The sequence below is a fragment of the Triticum dicoccoides genome, chromosome 4B (genome assembly GCF_002162155.2).
Source record: "Triticum dicoccoides isolate Atlit2015 ecotype Zavitan chromosome 4B, WEW_v2.0, whole genome shotgun sequence".
Lineage (NCBI taxonomy): Eukaryota > Viridiplantae > Streptophyta > Magnoliopsida > Poales > Poaceae > Triticum > Triticum dicoccoides.
The window spans coordinates 429,373,259-429,378,120 of NC_041387.1; the positions used below are offsets into that span (position 1 = coordinate 429,373,259).

Consider the following 4,862-nt stretch of genomic DNA (forward strand, 5'->3'; position numbering starts at 1 on the left):
CTTATCATCATCAGAAACTTTGTAATTCAATTAGATCACTGGCAATTACGTCAGTCCAGCCCCGTGTGCCAAGATGCAGCAGCAGGCAACAACTCCAACACTAGTGGCTAGTGCCAAGATGCAGCGCCTTCATGGGCGAGCCGGCCGGGGCGCCGAGGAGTGTGGTCGTGGATGGCGGGGGATGGCAGCGGGGATGGAGCTCCGGTGCTTCCGTGACAGAGCGAGCCGAAGAGTTGTGGCGGTGCCGGCGACGACAAGTGAGTGTTGGCGGCGGCGCCGATGATGACGAGAGCGGTAGCGGCAGCGAAGAGAAGGGGATTAGGTAAGCGGGATACCCTTAACTATCTTGCTTGCTTTGAGATTCGTTTCTGCACGTGTCATGCGATGGAAAGGGTCTCGCGATCGGCAGCGTGCGACCCGGGTCGCATAAGATTTTTTTCCGTCTGCGGGAACCTATTATTTAGATACATTAAAACTGTGCACTCTAGGAGGGCTCTCATAGCATCAACAATTTTGGTTGTCGGATCACGTGACATAATTATTTCTGGCCGTCCGATGAGCCCCTTCCGCGTGCGTGGGTCGCTCATGCTCGCGGTCGCTACTCTGGAAACAAAATCGCAGCTCTCCCGTTTGATCCAGAACGGAAGGGCACGATAGGGCTGCGTGTGCATCAACCAACTAGACTACCGACTCCTCCTTCCGCCCCTACACCGCACAGGGCACACCCCTCACGATCTGGGCCAAGGGAAAAACCTAGGTGCGCCGCCACCGTGGTCGCCGCCGGAGAGATATAGAGAGAACCGATTTGCCTGAGAAGTGACTCAGTTCCCATGCTTGTCCCCTTCACTTCCTCTATCTCTCACTCACATACGATGTCGACAAGGACGAGACGGAGATATTGGGTGCGAGGGGAGCTCCAGAAAACGATGGAGGTGTGCCCGTCCCGTCCCGTGGTCGACAGGGCATGGCACTCCTGTCACGCGAAAAGGGATTCAAATTTGGAGTCCGGCTATGGTGAGGGCCGTAGTGCATGAGGGAGAAGTTGGGGCTATGGATTCACGAGAAACTCACCCAAACGCCTTCTTCAGTAGCTGCCTGGGCGGTCGGCACCGGCTCGACCTGCAACGAACTCCGGGTGCTCCTCGACGTCATGGGCGCACCCCTTTTGCGCTTGCGCATGTACATGTCGCTGAGCCGCCCCTGCATCTCAGCATCAAGGACACTCAAATGTCTCCAATCGTAAGCGCTTCTGAATTTTGTCAGTTTGTATTCGACTAAATGTTGAGCCGAATTTCTTCTTGGATGCCCGTGTCTTAATTCTTCAATTCATGATCTGCAAATCTGCATACCATATTAACTTATTTTACTCGTGATTAGACTGGTTGCAAAAATGGTTCCTCCTTACAGGATTAAGGAGCTCATGGCGGAGGACCCCAGTGAGGCTACATCGTGGCTATGGCTTCCATCTCGGTAAGGTTACTAAAAATCTCCCATGGATTAGATTTCGGACTTAGTCACCTAACCCCCTTCCCCTCATACTTGTATAAAAAATGAGCATATTGTTCATTATGCTTAGCATCTGTTCGCATAGAGAGATTTCAAATTTCATCCATGGTCCTTGAGCTGAGCAGAGGGAGCACTCGATTATTTCTATAAGTTATTTACGCTGCATAGTTTCATTTTTTTTGTGTCCATTGGGGTTCATAATGCTTGTGAATCTATCTACAGGAGATTGGAGTACTTTAGCAGGGACTGAAATTGATATTGTAATTCTTCAAATTATGTATATAACTGGTAAGAAGGAAATCAAATCGCCAAAGGATCATATTATTTACGGCACCATTACAGTCATCTGAATATCGCATTTGGCGATGGATTCACGAGAAACTCACCCAAACGCCTTCTTCAGTAGCTGCCTGGGCGGTCGGCGCCGGCTCGACCTGCAACGAACTCCGGGTGCTCCTCGACGTCATGGGCGCACCCCTTTTGCGCTTGTGCATGTACATGTCGCTGAGCCGCCCCTGCATCTCAACATCAAGGACACTCAAATGTCTCCAATCGTAAGTGCTTCTGAATTTTGTCAGTTTGTGTTCGACTAAATGTTGAGCCGAATTTCTTCTTGGATGCCCGTGTCTTAATTCTTCAATTCATGATCTGCAAATCTGCATACCATATTAACTTATTTTACTCATGATTAGACTGGTTGCAAAAATGGTTCCTCCTTACAGGATTAAGGAGCTCATGGCGGAGGACCACAGTGAGGCTACATCGTGGCTATGGCTTCCATCTCGGTAAGGTTACTAAGAATCTCCCATGGATTAGATTTCGGACTCAGTCAGCTAACCCCCTTCCCCTCATACTTGTATAAAAAATGAGCATATTGTTCATTATGCTTAGCGTCTGTTCGCATAGAGAGATTTCAAATTTCATCCATGGTCCTTGAGCTGAGCTGAGGGAGCACTCAATTATTTCTATAAGTTATTTACGCTGCATAATTTCATTTTTTTGTGTCCATTGGGGTTCGTAATGCTTGTGAATCTATCTGCAGGAGATTGGAGTACTTTAGCAGGGACTGAAATTGATATTGTAATTCTTCAAATTATGTATATAACTGGTAAGAAGGAAATCAAATCGCCAAAGGATCATATTATTTACGGTACCATTACAGTCATCTGAATATCGCATTTGTTGAATCCTAAGCTATTCCAAGCCATCTTGATTAGTGACATGTTCCTTTTTTAAGGTTATGTCATGGCCAGTTCGTTATCAAGCAAATCCAAATGATTTTACTCCCTGCAGTGTTGGATATATAGCAATGACTGCATGGGTTTTCTGCTGGTACTACAAAGCTTTCATGAAGGTCAATGCTCATGGAGGTGAAGCTGGAGTTTTTTATCAATGTTAATTTTATCCTACTTCGACCCGTTGCATACTGATGAACAACAAGCCAAGTAAAGTCGGAGCAAAAGATAACAAAATTAATGGGAATACACTTGGTAGAAGATTATGTGTTGTTTCTAATTTCTCACCACTATGAGGCTCCCTTAGTTAGAAATAACTTTACATAATAAGATTTCTTGATAATGTGAGGTTTAATGTGAAGATAATCAAGTAATGTGATTTATGTTCCAGAAATTGTTTGACCATCCCTTTAGCCTGATAATTTTTCTTGCTCAAGGTTCCTTCTATGCGTTCCATTGGAGTGACTGTCCAGAATTCAAATAGCCAATGTCTTCATGGGTTGAATGCCACATTATCTGTGGAAGGCATACAAATAGAACAATTGTATTTTTTAAACTGAACTGAAGCAATGCCAAAGATTATTTAGCCACTTTAATGGAAGAAAACCACTAAATCAACTCATTACTCAAAGTAAAAGAAATCATAACGAGCTTGCTATCTTTCAAATACATAATTTTCTGTTTAAAATCCATTTATGTGTCCTGCAATAGCCTTTATTGGCATTTGATCCCCCACCCTATCTTTTTGTCCTCTTAATCAAACATATTTATCTTATGCAGGGATGGTGAGAGAGGAATTCGGTGGGGGGCATTGGTCTCTGGGATAATGGGGGATAAAGAGAGTAATGTGGCTGTTCTTCTTAAGTTGCTTACAAGTTTGTAGGTCAGCCCCATATCTTTGCATAAGTTTAATCCATGCTCTTTAATAAGAGCAGTCATATAAACTTATTTTCGTGTTTGCCGCTTAAATCTTCATTCATTAAACAACTCCTTTTGAACAAACTCAAACATAATATCTTGCATGAATCTTGCACAAGACGTACAAGCTCAATGCACCTTTAATTGCAAATTGTCTTGCTGCTTCATGCCAGCACTGCCACTTTGATTAGTTTGGTAGTGTTACCCTTTGAACTCCATTTATTCAGTATATGTGTACCAGTATTATTACCGTCCAAAGTTAAGGCAATATCAATGTTCCAAAGTTTTTGATTTCTTCCCAATATATGTATTGGAACCAGTAGCCTATCATCGCCTATTATATCTTATCATCCATCTTTCATGCTTACAAATAACTACATTTTACTAAAAAAGTAGATGGGCACGGCAATGCGAAGTACGAGCTCATGCTCAACTTCATCTTGGCATCACCCTATTTTTTGTGACATGGCAATGCAAAGTATGTTGTGACAATTATTCTTATTTACTTTTATCCTTTTCCCCTGCTGGATCGTAGTCTCGATTGCACTGGGTAGATTCGACCCAATTTGTTCACGTTAGCCACCAGTATATGTTGGATCCGGTTGGACTTATTATTAGGAAAATATTAGTGTGTATAACCACTGGATCTTATTTTCTGATGCAGAAGCAGTAATTATGGTGTTTCCCAATCTGATGTGTATTTGGCTTGATGAGTATGAGGCTAGGAGTTTGGACCAACTGCTAACATTACGGAGCTTCCTGCCATGTTTATGGTGTTGAATCTATTGAATTTTAGACTGTGATTGCTGAGTACGAAAAGGAATTAAAATTTGATTTCAGCTGTAATAACGTGTGGTCCTTTCTTTCTTGCATCTTTAATGATGTAGTTTGGTTTTGTGGTGACATCTACAATATAAGCAGTTTAGCACTGATAGCAGGGACACTTCATGGGATGAAGGAAATTTTTATTGGCTTTGATACCTCTTAAAGTATGCATTCTAGATTTCTGTGTGACTGATTTGATGATATGTCCGCGAACTCCATGTTTTGTATGTTGGTTTGGTTTTGGAAAGTAAAATTGTACTAGCATCTGTTATCTAAAGATTAGGGTCTAGATACCTCTCTACATGTAGGCAAACCTTTCTGCAACATGACTGTGAAATGTTGATACAACAAATGTTTATCATCTCTCCTGCCCTCTTC

General features: G+C 43.1%; 1 long non-coding RNA gene across 3 annotated transcripts; it reads left to right on the top strand.

Annotated features, from left to right (window-relative positions):
- The first annotated feature begins 723 nt into the window (after positions 1-723).
- Positions 724-4,612, top strand: LOC119293713. 3 transcript variants are annotated; one of them, XR_005143192.1, is made up of 9 exons: positions 724-1,239; positions 1,378-1,470; positions 1,729-1,794; positions 1,910-2,060; positions 2,199-2,291; positions 2,549-2,656; positions 2,744-2,876; positions 3,522-3,624; positions 4,324-4,612. It is a non-coding gene; the product is annotated as an uncharacterized LOC119293713 (long non-coding RNA). The 3 variants fall into 3 exon arrangements; XR_005143190.1 differs by having other exon boundaries at positions 2,229-2,291; XR_005143191.1 differs by having other exon boundaries at positions 2,229-2,291; positions 2,549-2,614.
- Positions 4,613-4,862: the final 250 nt, after the last annotated feature.